General features: G+C 40.9%; 1 long non-coding RNA gene across 1 annotated transcript; it reads right to left on the bottom strand.

Moving 5' to 3' along the window:
- Positions 1 to 9,281: 9,281 nt before the first annotated feature.
- LOC311060347 lies at positions 9,282 to 10,454 on the bottom strand. The gene is made up of 3 exons (XR_014602247.1): positions 10,238 to 10,454; positions 9,912 to 9,991; positions 9,282 to 9,409 (listed from the first exon to the last, which is right to left on the bottom strand). It is a non-coding gene; the product is annotated as an uncharacterized lncRNA (long non-coding RNA).
- Positions 10,455 to 16,658: the final 6,204 nt, after the last annotated feature.

The following is a 16,658-nucleotide window of genomic DNA, read 5'->3' as shown; positions in this document are numbered from 1 at the left end:
TTATAACTCTAATTCCAATGTCTAATCCTAACCTCAAATGTCTAATCCTAACCTGAATGTTTTTCTGATTGTAAACATATCTCTAATAATAGTTTTTTTTTTAACCTTTAAAACAACCTTTTTTTTTGTGAGGACCAGGAAAACCGTCCCCACAATGTAGATTTCTTCAAATTCTACTATACTTGGTCCTCGCAAGTATAGTAATACAAACACACACACACACACACACACAAGCGCGCGCGCGACAGGAAACAAACAGAGCAGGAAGTCTTTCAGCTTTTGAGCGATTGTTGCCTGACGAGTTGGAAGGCTATATTATTGACGCACCGCCGATGGGAAGTTGTTGTCTGTCGTGTTCGTGTAAAATGTGCACACCATTCGACGGAAAAACTCCTACTGTTAACCCAGTATGACCTGAGGTCGATTCTACAAATGCCTTCTAAATCAGTATTTCTCAAACGCATCTGTGTCATTTTTAGATTTCTTTGGCTATTCAAAAATAGCAGATCTACAAGCACAGCGCGCTATGAGCTTGTAGATTTGTGCTTGTAGATTTTAAAATCTTGTATTTGTGTGCAAATCTTTGAATATATATATTTTTAAAGCAAACATTTGTAACTCAAATCTTTGCTTCTGGCGGTCCATGGAACAAAACATTTTGAGATGGGGGGCCACGGCCAAATACATATCATTGTGGGTGGTCCTTGAAAAAAAAATCCTAAAAAATAGCAGACGTGTGCAAGCTTGTATATCTGCTATTTTTGAGAACCACTGTTCTAAATCCTATCGATCTATCAACATAAAAGTGTTTCAGAAAACTCAAAAAATATTTGTGTACAGCTTCATGTGATCAGTGTGAACGCCCGCCTGCCCCCCCCATAACCCCAAATGACCAGGTCCATGCCCGGATTTACAGCGGCCTATCTATGTCTAAAAACATATTGAGTGCAAATTATCTCTCTCTCACAGACACACACACAGAAAAATAACAGCCACAACACTACCAACATAGTCGTACTACAACCTGAAAAAAATGACCTTGTAGATTCAACCTGCAAACAAAAACTACAATACCAACATAGTCGTAGATTCAACGTCGACGTTCGATTCCACAACCTAAAAAAAAAAAAACTGGAAAAAAAGCAGCAGAGCAACATCTTTAACCACATCAGCACGCATACGACAAAATCAGCATCCAACACCAACAGCATTCACCACAACAAGCAGCATCCAACAAACAGCAGCATGAAGCAGCTGCAGCATCCAGCAAAGGAAAATACATTTGGAAATAACCTAATTTCCACTATTAATTTCATTCATTTTTTTAAAGTATAAAGTTATTGAATTATGCAATATATCTGCATCATATTACCCTGTGCGGCTTTTGTTTACGAAGCCTAAAAAAAGCCAGACAAAGTTTTATTCATAATGTTAGTTCGACGCAATTCAGTCGTTAATCGCAATTATTTGAGCGACAATTAATGGTCAAGTTAAACGTCATAATCGTGACAGCCCTAAAGAGGTTCCTACTTACAGTAGTCGTCTTCAGAGGAAACCCCCGGCTGGCCGAGGTCATTCGGCGGAGGCCGACGGCGGAGACCACCGAAGACACATACGCACTGTTGTGGAATTCTGCGTCAATGAAGACACATCATACACACTGTCGTGGAATTTTGCGTCAATCAGCAATCGATCCACGGTGGAGACCAACCGAAGACCAGGGCCGTTGGCGCGGAGGAATCCCCCCCCCATGCAGACACATCCATGGATAAAGAGAGATCACCATCTACGGGCATCCTCGGGTTGAGCCTTGAGAAAGAAAGAAAGAAAGAAAGAAAGAAAGAAAGAAAGAAAGAAAGAAAGAAAGAAAGAAAGAAAGAAAGAAAGAAAGCAAACATTAATTCAAGTGAGCAGATCTATACGCTCGGCACATGAGCTTGTAGATCTGCTATTTCTTGAAATATCATTGAAAAAACATTCTAAAATGTACAGGGAGCTAGAGAATTGAGGCAATAATGTTTACTGTATACGTATACGTATACTGTATCCTGTATCCTGTCACAACTGTCATAATAATCGTATCGCAGAGATTTTAATTTATCGAGAAATTGTCCTCCGTCATACACTAGGATGAATAAGCTTTTGTCAGGATGCAAATTCAGGACCACTTAAACACTCTATACTTGATAAAAACGGACCTGTGAAGAGCGCATTTGGTATGCTCTTCTTTCACTCTACACAAATCGATTCGCCCAAAAATAGCCGATCTACAAGCTCACAACGCGCAGCGCGTTGTGAACTTGTAGATCGGCCTTTTTTGCTGAACGTTCCCCCCAGAATAGGGATGCTGGGGGTTCAAGTGGTTAACAAAAGTGGCATTATTAAGTCTTAAGCTTTTGATCATCTTGGAGAGCTGACAGATGTTCAAGCACAGTGCCCCTAGGGGGCATCAGCAAAGTATAGCCTACGCAACATCATTTGTATTTTTAATTGCTTCTAAAAGCAGATGAGATATTGACTCAAAAAAACAACCATTTAGATTTATCAAAATATTTTCAACATTGCATTTTTACATTTTCTTAAAGGTAGAGTAACTTAAGTGATATTTTTGGTTGAAACATTTTTTTGTTAAAAGGTTAAAGCACTATATTCTGATAGTAATCATTGCTATAGAGTGTTTGTAACAGGAGTCTCCCCGTCTCTCCAGCTCTTTAATAAACAGAAAATACATTTTATTTCAGGTAGGTGACAAAATTTCAGCCAATCAGGAGAGAGTGCCCATTTATCAGCTTAATTTGTATAGTGTTCCAGTTCCAATTGTGTCTGCTCATTTCTTTGTGTCATCACTTTCAATTTCACTTGTTTAATCTATATCCTGTCTGAGTTATCTATCCTGAAAATGCATTTTCTGTTTAATAAAGAGCTGGAGAGACAGTGAGACTCCTGTTACTGAACGAACACTCTAAAGCAATGAGTACTATCAGAATATAGAGCTATTTAACCCTTATTTTAACCAAAGAAAATCACTTAACCTACCTTTAAACGTTTGTATTACTGTAAATGATGCCATACTACTGCCATAAAAGTAGAACAGCAGTTACACAATACAATGATAATACCTAGATTGAGCATTGAGTAGTAGAACAATGGTTCCCAAACCATTGTTCTGGGGGTCGGGACCCAAATTATTTGGGGGTCCCCAGATGATTAGCTTAATGTGCAAAATGATTTTTTCACTCAACAGTAAACAAACCAACATACAGTAGATACAGTAAGTGTATACAGGATATTTGCACATTTTCTAAAGTTACAATTTAAGGACTTTTAAGACCTTTTTAATACCTCTAAAATGACAAATAAAAATAAACTAATAAACCATTACTGCGTCAGAAGTAGCCAACTATACTATAAAAAATGGTCATTGGCCAAATTGTAAAATATTACCTATAAAGGCAACATTTTTTTGAAAATAGCCGATCTACAAGCTCACAACACCTCGCAGTGTGAGGCGTTGTGAGCTTGTAGTTGGGGCCTTTGTAGCATGCGTTGGGGCCCCGAACCTGAGCTTTGCTTGGAGCCCAATCTTTTAGATCCCAACCCCAAATCTTTTAATATATATATATATATGTTTTAAAGCAAACATTTTTAACTCAAATCTTTGCTTCTGGGGGATCCTACAAATGTATTCTAAATCAGTTTTTTTTTTTTTTTTCACTTATGCTGCTATAATATCAGTGGTTCTCAAACTTGTCTCATGTCAAACGGCCCCCACAATGATATGTATTTGACACCTGGCCATCAGCACCCCATTATAACTTTCTGATTTTACTGTGTGTGCTACTACTGTAGGCCAGTGGTTCTCAAACTTTTTCATGTCAAGGACCCCCAAATTGACACTTATTAGCCCACGGACCCCCATTTGAAAAGATAAGCCAGGGACCCCCGTAAGATTAGATTTTTACGGCTCTCTAGCAGTGATTCTCTACCATTTTTATTTCAATTTGACATGCATTAGGGCTACGGAGTACGGACCCCCATTTAATGGCATTTAAATCTCTGGGACCCCAATTTATATTCTAAAATCAGTGTTAATTTAACTCTGAGAGTGTACAAATGGAACCAAATGGACCTGTTAGGGTCCATTTGGTTCCATTTGTACACTCTCAGAGTTACAGACCCATAAGGGTCCATTTGGTTCCTATCCATCATTTAGCTGGGGACCCCCTGGAACCCCTCAAGTACCCCTGGGGGTCCCCGGACCCCACTTTGAGAACCAATGCTGTAGGCTACCTCCAGCTGCTCGTCCAGCAGTAGTTGCATCACCAGCGTCCGGATGCGGCAGCACCCTCGGCGGGGCAGAGACTGAGGAGGGTGTGAACACGTTGTAGAACGCCATGATGATGATCTGCACGTATATGTCAGCACGGGGTAGCGGGCGTGCCACGCGACCTGTTGCTCGCCATCTAGAGAGAGCAGAGAGAGGGTTAATTTTATGTGTTATTGAACCTTTATTTAAGACCGGGAACGCATCTGTGTGTGTCATTTTAAGATTTCTTTGGGCTATTCAAAAATAGCAGATCTACAAGCTCATCCGCGCTATGAGCTTGTAGATCTGCTATTTTTTGAAAAGAATTGTTACATGTGTCAGTATGTGGAAGAGTGTCAGTAGAGTGTGTATGTCAGAGAGTGGGTCTGTGAGTGGGTGTGGTTCCTTCCAGGTGCTGCCTATCTGCCGAGTGCTGGATGCCAATCATCAGCCCTTCCAGTGATTGGTTGGGGTTGGCTACTTAAAGACACCAAACACCTGAGGACTTAGTCTGTACTTGCAGTAGTGCTGTCCCCTGTCATATTGTGTGTCTAGTATGTTTATTTAATTGGCCAGTTCCTATGTGTACTTAGTTAAAATGTCATTAAGCTTGCTGAAGTGCAAGTCTTTCTGAAGTTACGTATTAGTTAGTAGTGTTTTGGGTCCACTTTTGAGTTGTTTGAACCTACTAAATGTTAAGTCATCAGAGCAGCCTAACTTACTGTTTGGGTTACTAATGCTAAAGCAGGTTAACACTGTTGTGGAGATGGTACTGTGGCACCAGCTTTTTGTAATATGCCAACTTTTGATTCAGGTTAAACTAGAGTAGTTAGATTAGATTTCTCGTGTCATTTTTATTTCATATTAGGACAGTTGAGAGTTTAAAAGCAATGTTAGGTTCCGGTTGGTTTATTTGTTTATTGTTTTGCGCCATGTAGGCTACTATTCTCTACTTAATGCTAAAATCATGTTGAAAACTAGAAAAAGTGCTCCTCGGAGCACAGGTCTCCGCCAGGTCAGGTAGGCTACTGTGGCCTCCTGGTGGCGCTATATTAGGCCAACGTGAAAAGGTTGCCATTTCTTCTTAGGCCTTGCACGACAATCGGACACTGACTGCATTCATGATTTGAGGCATTTTGTTAAAAACATGTGTTTCGCTAAATTAGACCTGTTGGTGGCGCTATAACAGGCCAATGTTAAAAGGGTGGCATTTGTTCCTCAACATAGTGTGAATGTGCGTGCAAAGTTTGAGCGCAATTGGACGGTGCGTTCATGATTTGCAGAATTTTGTTCAAAACAAGCCAATAATGCAAACTTTAGATGTCAATCTTAGCCAATCAGGATGGAATATGAAAAATCAAACACATCCGTTGTGATCACATGACTATAGAGATCATGTGTACCGATTTGCGTGAAATTTGGATACAATTGGAAGAAGTAGTATACAAAAATGTGTTTTACACAAGTCGGCCTCCCGGTGGCGCTATAAAAGGCAGATGTGAAAAATGCAGGGCAAAGGTTTTTCCTTGACCTATAGGGAGTGTGCATACAAAGTTTTACACAGATCGGTGCAATTATAGGTAAAAACACGAATCGGCCTGTTATAGCGCCACCATGAGGCTGATTTGAAAATGTTCAAATGGTAGTTCTTCCTCGGCCTAATGGGAATGTGCTTGCAAAATTTCACGGAAATTGCATGCTGTGTTCATGATTTGAGGCATTTTGTTCAAAACGGAGCACTCCTGCAAACTTTGGAAGACATTTTTAGCCAATCAGGATGGAATATGAGAAATCTGAAAGCCCCGTTTCGTTTAATGACTATAGAGATACTGTGTACCGATTTGTGGGATTTTTGGACAAAATCTGTAGGAGTACTGTCAAAAAATGTGTTTTGCACAAATCGGCCTCCTGGTGGCGCCATAACAGGCCCCTGTGAAAATTTTGGGGCAGAGGTTCTGCTCTGGTATCCAGGGACTGTGTGTGCACAGTTTGGCTGCGAGCAAGTCAACGGTGCCGGAGATTAGCTGTACACAGACAGATCGAATGACGGACGGACACACGGACGGACGGACAGGGGGTAAAACATACTCTCTCGCCATGCCTTTCGGCCTGGCGGAGACAATAAAGTGTTGAAAATCATGTCATAAAATAATTCATTCATTGTCAAATCATGCAATTCTCACAAGAAATAAGAAAATAAATGGTCAAATAAAAAACAGACTTCACTTTCAACCCGTATGTGACAATCCTTCATTTCCCCTAGACCAAAGGATTGTAACAAGAATCATGAACATTTTTGCAATTTTTTGTATATTAAAGCAAACAAAATATGTTTAGATGGATGGACCCTTATGGGTCTGCAACTCTGAGGGTGTAGCCTACAAATAACCTGACGCTACCAGATCCAAACAGCTTGCTCCACACATTGTTTCACAGCTTATTTGGATCTGGGATCTCGGGAGCCAATTCGATGACGGGGCTGTTCCTTTTTTTCAAGATACTTGGTAGATGATTGGATGGGACCGTCTGTCTATCACCGTGTGGGCGTGCAAACACAACCAATCATATCGATGTGTCTACGTGACGTATGGTCGAAGCGACACCAGGAAGTCAGCATCGTAGTCCAGTATTTCACCACAACAAGAACTCTCAAGAAGTTGCTAAACAAAAGTTATCATGGAGGTCGGAGATTTTTGCCGATTTTGTAACACGAATCTGCGCATAAAAGGTATTTTAACGGGTACAAGGAAGATATTTGATAAGCCTAAGCCTGCAAACGAAACAAGTATTAACGAACGCCTGATAGCGCTAGGTTTAACACTGTTTAAAGACCCCTCCGTATCGTGTCGCATGTTTGGTTATGTCTTCGCTTGCTTCAAAGAATGGAAGACGATTTTTCCATTTTAAGGCGATGGGAAAAAGAGGACAAAGACAGAAGACCTCCAGAAACGGCTACCGCTACAGCAGAAACACCGACGTCACCTGAGGCATCCTGCCTGTGGTCACCAAACTCTCCTCTCAGCGTTAAAGCGTTTTACTCTTGAGTCTGAGTCAGTCAATAATATAGCCTTACAGTCTTTCAACATGTCCACGATACACTTTAGATAACGTATATCTCATTGTGCTATAAAAGTCTGTGCAATAACTCCTGCCAAGTAGTCAAAAATGTTGCAATAATTCACTGTTGCTGTTCATCAATGACTGGACCAAGTGCATCTTTATTTTTCTCATTACTTTCACACACAGAAAATATGTATCTCGAATTTGCACTGTTTAACAAAGGGTACTTGAAAGGGATATGAGAGTGTACAAAGTTGGGACCCTATTGAATATAGGCTACGCATGTTGTATTGTTTTTATAATCCTGTTATATATATATTGTTGTGATTTTCCCCTACCTGAGTATGCGCAACTATAGCATTTAGTTGTTTTTTTATAAATAAATATTTTAATTTGCCTCACTTGTTCATGTTTACTTTCTAAAACAACATCATAACATGTTTGTACAGTATCAAAGTTGGATCCCATGTGTAAAATGGCAAACTGATCAATGCCTCTAGCCTAATGATTTGAAACAATCAATTTTAACATGGGGGAGAAAAGCAGGGATTAAGAGTCATCATGCATAGTAAAAAGGGTGACATACAGTACCAGGACAGATGTAAAACAATGATGTACTTATTTTGTGATAAAAGGTTATCAATCTAAAAGTGATATATTTGCATACCTGGAAAAGAAACAACACCAGATTTTTTGCAGCGACAAACTTTTAATCACTTGCTTATGTTCAAATTACATACAAAACCATTTTAATCATGAGCATTCAGTCAACTAAATATTCCACAGCTTTAATTGACAACCAATGTGAGTCTTATAAGAGCCTTTAATGGCCAACTGCTTATTCGTCAGACGATTCTGAGCTGCTGTGCTGTGTTCCCATCTCGAAGTCCTCATCATCTTCATCAAAATACCCTGTGTAATCGATGTCTGGCTCAGTGAAGCTATCCTCTTGAGAAGAAGGCTCTACATCCTCAATGTCACCAAAGACTTCATTGATGATTAGCAGAATTTCTCTTGCATGTTTTTTTCTGAATACAGGAAGGGTTCTAAGAATGTAAGACAAGTCAAATATGTGTGTGCAGCGTTCTACTACTGCATGTATGAGCTCAGCACTGAAACCAGTACATGCTGACTTGCTAGTGTAGACATGTGCTGTGTCTTTTTCTAAACAACTCATATACTCCTCTAACATTTCCCGGATAAGAGATTTGTCCTCTTGTGTTACCACTCTACATTTCCCTTGCATGCCAGCATCTTGTTCTATTACCTCATGTTTGGGGCTAGGCTCGTCACAATCTTCACCTGCACATGAACATACAGAGTGGCAATAGCTGCAGCAGACATGCCCTGGCTCTACACTTGTTGGCTGGTTTTCAAAATGGCCGTACAGTGCTTTTCTAAAGCAGCTCTTAGTGCCAGTGTGTATCAGTTCTTTCACTTCTGGACCAGCACTTACAGTTTTTTTTATAGCATACAAAATTGCATGTGACTGTAACCCATTTCTGCCAGCCCTTCCAACTTTTTGAACAATGTCTTCAACATCCTCTGGCAAACCATACATTACAACATGAGAAACATTAGGGAAATTCAAGCCCATCCCAAGAGCTGTTGTTGCAACAACCACTCGGCAGCTCCCCTCTCCCTCTCCACTAAAGGAGGCCAAAACTCTGTCTTTGTACTTTGACAGTGTGTTGCTGTGGAAAATTCCTATAAGGTGGTTCTCAGCCTTCTGATCCTGGTCTCTGTTAACCCAAGCATCTTCTCCCAATTCTGCTTTAAGATAGGTGAACACTCTCCCAACTAACTTCAGTGTTTTGCAATAGATTATGATGGGAGACATTGATAGACCCTTATCTTTGACCTCCTTTACTACCCAGTCCATACAGTTCAAGTTATCAGCAGGAACCCGACTCAGTCCCAGCCTGATGTTTTTCCTGTTTGGGCTAACAGTCACGAGAGTTGCCTCCTCCATATTCAGCATCCTGGTCACACGGCCTCTGTTCTTGTTATCAGCAGATGCTGTCAACGCTAAAACAGGTAAACCTGAAAGACAATAAGTGCACATATATCAGCAAAGAAGCATTAATGAAGAACTGCTGTAGGCTACACTTTCTATAGTGTTATAAAGGGGAAATAATTAGGTTATTTATGTTATCGGGTAGCTTCAGGTAAAGACTGACATTTCCACATATCATACTGTATTTTCTTTACATGACAAATAACTACACTTGGACAGCACCAACTTCTATGATCTGCTCCTGTAGTGTAAACACCCCTCCCCCTAACATGGCTAAACAGGGGGGTTAGCCTACCCAAATTGCCAGCACAACACACCCCTCCCCCTAACATTAAAAATAGGGGGATTAACCTAACCAGGTTGCCAGCCCAATGCACACACAAACCCCCCCCCCCCCCCGAACATTAACCCCCTCAGGTAGCAGCACAATGCAGCCCCCCTTCCAAACACAATCCATGCCCCTTTTCTGGATTGATATTAATTAATCATGTATTTAATCATGTAGCATTACTGTGTTTCAAAACTCACCTTCTTTGACTATGGATCTTAGTTCATTCAGCCTGGAAAAGGCTTCTCTGAAGGCTGGCTTCCCGTTTGCTCCCAGTCCCCTGGTTGAAAGAAAAAGAAATCCTACATTGAGTCTAGGTAGCAGCAATAGTAACGTGCATAGTTGCATTACAACAATACAGTTACAGTAAGATCTGTGTTTAACATTTGGTCTGTTTGTGTGTGTTAGCTTATTGTTTATAAGTATTTAGAAACACGCTGCTCTGTTTTGTTTTACAGTTTAACATTACAGTGTATGTGTAGTGTAACAATTACACTATACAGCCATTTAACGGCGTTTAGCTTACCATTTGTATGCGACGTGAACTTCATCGACGACAATGCCCAGTAGGTTTTCACGATACACTTGTGAGGAAAGCATATCACGCCATTTATCTTCCAGTAACCACGTCTCCGGGCTACCAAAGACCAGCTGACATCGGCCGTCGAGGATGTCGGTGTGTGCTGCATTATCTACGAGTTGCGCAGCATAGAGTCCCAGATTCGTAGCCTCTTTGATTTGATCTGCTACGAGGGCAGTCAAAGGAGACACGACGATCAATATAGGCTTCGGCTTCGTCCCCAGTTCTTTCGCTACCAGTGGAGCTAGTTGGTAAATTAAACTCTTGCCGAAGCCAGTCGGGAGGAGAGCAAAAACATCTTTTCCACGCAGAAAAGCCTTCAGTGCCAAACTTTGCTCTTCTTTCAAAGAATAAATATTGTCCAGTTGAGAAATAACTAATGTTATTGCAGCATCTATCGTCATATCGGTGTTGCTCATGGTAGCGGCCATGTTGACTAGTGAAGAAACTACAAAACAACAGACGCTTCCATATGGCGTCACTTCCTTTTTAGCCCAGATCACGCCCTTAGCTCACGCTGATTGGTCCGTACCGGGAGCGGTACGGTGTTAGCTCAACCCCTTGAGCGATCTCAGATGTAGCTGTCTTGAGGAACCTGGTTACTCAATACCGCCACCTCTGGCAGGGTCAGGTTAGCCTACAAATGGAACCGGGTCCATTTGGTTCCATTTTGTACACTCTCAAAGTCCTAGCTATAGAAATGCCATTAAATGGGGGTCCGTAGCCTAAATGCATGTCAAACTGGGGGGGTCCTTGAAATTAAAATGGTTGAGAACCACCGCTAAGAGCCATAAACAATCTTCTCTTATGGGGGTCCTAGCATATCTTTTCAAATGGGGGTCCGTGGGCTAATAAGTGTCAATTTGGGGGTCCTTGACATGGAAACGTTTGAGACTAAGCTAACACACACCTGCAGTAAAACTCACCTGTTTAGTGGATGGAGAGATAATTCACTTCTCTTTCCACAGTCTGGTCACAGTGTGTTTTAACAGCTTTTTTTTTCACCAGCCTGCTAAACACTGACAACTACTCGACGTCTATGTGGAATAACGTTATATTACGAGTTGTTTATTTCACTATAACAGTCTTTTATTACTTCTAAACAAGCACCGCTTGTTAACAAACCGTGTGTTGTCGTGTTTGCTAGTGTGCGTGTGTGCGCGTGTGCGTGCGTGCGTGCGTGTGTGTGTGTGTGTGTGAGAGGGAGGAGAGCGTGCGCGCGATAATTGGAGTACTCATATCAGAGTGGAGAGAGTGACGTCACACTTTGATGTCACCGCAAAGGGCGGCCAGATCAGTGGGGCTCCTAATACGCTCGTTACCCGTGTTGCCATGTCTGCTTATAATGAGCACTTTTTTTGTGTGTGTGTAGTCGCTTCATTGGGCTTGCTTTCTTTTTTAAACCAGTGGTTCCCACATTTTTTTCATGTCAAGGATCCCCAGATTAATATGTATTTGTCGCAGACCCACATCTGAAAATATGTGGTGCCAGGGACCCCCATACAAGATTTGTGTTGATAAAATGTTTCAATTTTTTTTAAAAATATATTTTACTTTTTCCCCAATATATTTTGAAAATAGCAGATCTACAAGCTCACAACATGTCATGATGTGACACCTTGTGAGCTTGTTGATCTGCTATTTTCAAACAGCCGATGTAAAAGTGGGAAAAAAATAGCCTAGTTGCTTCTTTTGGGCTTGTTTTTATCGACACGGCCGCTTGTTTCTTTTGCAAAATCTTTTGTTTCCTGTATGTATATTCCCCCTGGTTCCACTCACAAAAAAATCACCAGATTTCTAACCACGATGGTGATGTGGTGCGAGCATGAGTGGGAGTTTGACAACTTTACATACATCAAACTCGATCAACGGACCCCAGCATGGGATTGTTTACACTGTAGGTATTGCTCATAACTTCTAGGATGTTTTCTAGCAAACTGCTACAGTTACATTTCTCAAACCTGAACTACCTCTAGGCTGACCTTCTAAAATCTCCTCCTAGATCACAATGAAGAGGAAGGCCATCCTCTACATCGTCAACTTCCTGTTGCCCGTCTTGTTCTTCTTGTGTCTAGACATGGCGTCTTTCCTGATCTCGGATAGCGGTACGAAGCTGGGCTTTAAGATCACCATCCTGCTGGCCGTCACAGTTTTACAACTACTTCTGAACGATATCCTGCACGCCACGTCCAAGTCCAACAGAATGCCAATCATAGGTAATGCTCTTGGGATTACGGCTGGCCCTGAAACTATTTATAAGGAATCAAAGTTCAAAACTGTTTTTGTCTTCCGTGAGGGTGTGTGTGTGTGTGTGTGTGTGTGTGTGTGTGTGTGTGTGTGTGTGTGTGTGTGTGTGTGTGTGTGTGTGTGTGTGTGTGTGTGTCATTCTGTCTGTGTACAGCCAATATCCGGCACCGTTAGCTGCCGACGGTGCCACATTTTTCACATGGGCCTGTTATAGCGCCACCAGGAGGCCGATTTGTGCAACACAAATTCTTTGACAGTATACCCCTACAGATTTTGTCCACACATCCCACAAATCGGTACACAGTATCTCTATAGTCATTAAACCAAACGGGTCTTTAAAATGTTTCATATTATAGCGCCACCAGGAGGCAGATCTTTTCAAAACATATTACTCTTACAAATTTGGTCCAAACATCATGCAAATCCGTACACATTATCTCCATAGTGAAGTGATCAACAAGGTTTCGTCCGATTTTTCATATTCCATCCTGCTTGGCGAATTCCGAACATTGCTAGCCCTCAATAACCTACCTGACCTGGCGGAGACCTGTGCTCCGAGGAGCACTTTTTCTAGTTTTTCTTCATTTTTTGTTGTGAGCCAATATAGGCAATATAATGGGATTATTTGACATGAGAAATCCCCAAATGAATTAAACCCTGCCGTACGAAGGCCATTTTCAACATGGTCCTTTGATTACATTCTCTTCTTGTTTTGTAGTTAATTGCTTTTCTTTGAGCCAAAGAATGTGACATAAATGTCTCGGAAATAACCAGCCAGAAACAGTGACGTTGAGACACACTTCCTAACCTTCGAGCACCCGCCATTATTACCTACTGTACTTCACTAGCCAAACCACACGCCTGCAAGCTCTGACTAGAAACTATGCATATGGCTGACAAATTAATCCATCAAGGCCAGGAAGGCATCTGTGTCACTATAGATTTTAGCGTTGGCTATTCAAAAATAGCAGATCTACAAGCTCATAGCGTGGCACTCGGTGCAGCACTATGAGCTTGTACATATCCTATTTTTGAAAAATCTTTGAATATATATATTTTAAAGCGAACATTTGTAACTCAAAGTTTGCTTCTGCAGGGGGTCCCTGGAAAAATATATTTTGAGATGGGGGTCCGTGGCCAAATACATATCATTATGGGTGGTTCTTGACATGAAAAAGTTTTAGAACCACTCATATAGAATATTTTGTTCCAGGGGAAACCCAGAAGCAAAGATTTGAGTTACAAATGGTTACATTTGAGTTCGCTTTGAAAAAAATAAATATATATATATTCAAAGATTTGCAAAAATGTTCACGATTTTGCAAAAATAGCGAATCTACAAACTCTGTGCCCCGCTATGAGTTTGTATATCTGCTATTTTCGAATAGCCAAAGAAATAAAATAAAAATGACACAGATGCGTTCCCGGTCTTAATGGGTTAAAGGCAACACCTGACTGAGTGAAACATAATGAATGCCGACGTGTCCATACAGGTGTGCTACATAATAAGCGATCATCGTGTTCTGTGGCATATGTACAAATATGCAGAGCAGGCCGAGTTGACCTCAATTTTGGATCAAGATGGCAAGAGAATCCACCGCGTTGCATCCGGCTTTTTGTCCAGCCTCTAAACGAACCCAACAGGCCCGTGTTTGAGTCAGGGAACCCGGGCGGTGAGGGTGATATTAGTCACTACTGGGGCACCCGTCAGCAGGGAGTGTTGGGCGGGACGAGTAGGACAAAGTCCTTCAGCGTTCCAAAAACTATAGGCAGCAGTGTTGATTTTGACCACACATTTTAATTTAGTTTTGGTCATACAGTAGGTGGCCAGTGACTTTGACCAGGTTCACTTTCAAAACTGTTGCATCATGCATGTCACACAAACAGAATGCGGCACACACACACAACACCAATGGTTTTGATAATGTGGATTTGTGGAAGTTAAATGATGGATTTGTGTATAGGACTCTATATGAACAAACTTGTTATATCAACAAAACGCAACGCATTCTGTTTGTGTGACATGCATGATGCAAAGGTTTTGAAAGTGAAACTGGTCAAAGTCACTGGGCACCTACTGTAGTCTTTTGAATGACATTCTGTTTAGTCATATTTTAGTCACCTGAAATGTTTTACTTTTAGTCTAGTTTCAGTCGACTAAATATCATAAGATTTTAGTCGACTAAATCTACAGTTGATTTAGTCGACTAAAATATTTTTTGGGGGCGGGCCGTGATGGCATCGAAATGATTTTCACTTAGCTGCATGTCCGAAAATAGCCGATCTACAAGCTCACAACGCGTCGCGCTGCGACGCGTTGTGAGCTTGTAGATCAACTATTCTCGGGGACACCTGTGCACACCCATGATGACTTATTTTAGTTCTACCGGATCTCTTCTCCACTATAGTCCCCTTCCCCCTCCACTAGTTTGTATTTGTTGTCAAAATTGTCAGTATATTTAGTCATAGTTTTAGCCATCATGGTTTTAATTTAGTTTTAATTTAGTTTTCGTAAGTGAAAAAGGGTCGTCAACAGACATTGTTCATCATTTTTTTTCGTTTTACTAGACGAAATCAACACTGGTCTGCAGAGATGTGGGAGAGGTTTATGGTCCGAAATGAGTCCCATCCTTCGCAATATTCTCTGCAAGAGATTAAAGATTTGTATTGCTAGATGTTATATAAGTGTTCAATGCTATGCTTTTGTTTCCTCAACCCTGCAGCTGCAATAATAAACAACAGCAAATGATAAAGGATGGCAGAACTAGTAAGAAAGTAAAGTAACAAAGCATGCACATTCGTCATAGTACTTTTTGAGGTGCTTGGAGGTACTGAGTGCATTCCAATGATTTATTATCGATGTGTGCGTGCGTGCGTGCATATACGTGTGCACGTGTGTTTTCCTTGTCATTATAGGCGACAAAAATGTTCAACACAGCAAAGTATTGCAAGGTATAAAACAGGGTTTAAGTGCTTAAGTAGAGACTCATCAATTTAGGTGATTATTTAAAAAAAAGCTGAGAAAATAATTGATAGAAACGGCCCTAATGAGCAATCAGTGTTTTCAAATGTCAAATTAGCCCTTTAATTGAATTCAATTCAACATTTTAATTCTCCCTCCGGGGAGAGAGACATTTAACAGGTTACCATGTTTATTCAGCAGCATGATCACAGGTTTAAAAAGACTGGTGTCATTAAAAACACTGAATTTGTCTGCTGATTACAATATAAAATTGCCTATCTAAAAATCGAATAACCTAAAACACAAATCCAAAATCCACTATCATTTAATTCGTGCCAGATCCTGTGTCTAGGTGAGACATGACCTTTGACAACGATCTAAAATGTCTCAATAGAAGAGCAGGGAGACAATATACAACCACACCAATTGTATACGTTATCTTGTATTAACATACTCTACCATAGATTGGACAAAATAACATTGTATTCATGAAAAAAGTTACATATTGCTGCTTTAATGTACCAGAAGTAAAATTACTCATCATGCAGAATGTCCCATTTCACAAGTTTTCTACATGTATAATTGTTTTTTTATTGAAAATAGCAGATCTACAACTGCTATTTTCTCACGGCACAATATAACCTTGTAGATCTGCTATTTTAAAATACCTGAATAGGGCTGAAAGTTAGCCTGATTATCAGACTAAAGCTGCGTGGGTCTTCAGTCTGACATTGGCTCCAGTGTAGGCGATTACAAGGGGGAGGGGATTAGAATTTCCATAAACCAATCACAAGAGATCCACGTATCCGCCTATATCTGACGTCATCGCACAGCTTGAGGACGGCCCGGGGCACTGATTGGCTTGTCGTTAGACCCGCCCCCACCTCCGACTCTCATTGGACAATTCATTTTCGTACCGAATTAATCCATTCCAGGTTCACATTACAACACCAGACCAAGAGAGGCAGTCCACTCAGAGAGTGGGCGGGGTCTATGGTCTGGAACCAGGCTAGCCGAAAGTGGTTAATGTTTTGTTCTGTAATAATCAAATAATAATAAAAAGCAACTAGTAACAACATTTTTCAAATAATTGTAGTCGAGTAAAAGTACAATGTTTGCCTTCGAGATGTAGTGGAGTAGAAGCGTTGAAAAATACTT

Source organism: Gymnoscopelus microlampas (genome assembly GCF_963454915.1).
Source record: "Gymnoscopelus microlampas genome assembly, chromosome: 14".
Classification (NCBI taxonomy): domain Eukaryota; kingdom Metazoa; phylum Chordata; class Actinopteri; order Myctophiformes; family Myctophidae; genus Gymnoscopelus; species Gymnoscopelus microlampas.
Note: the sequence above shows the minus strand (reverse complement) of the source record. Positions and strands in the feature narration are given on the sequence as shown.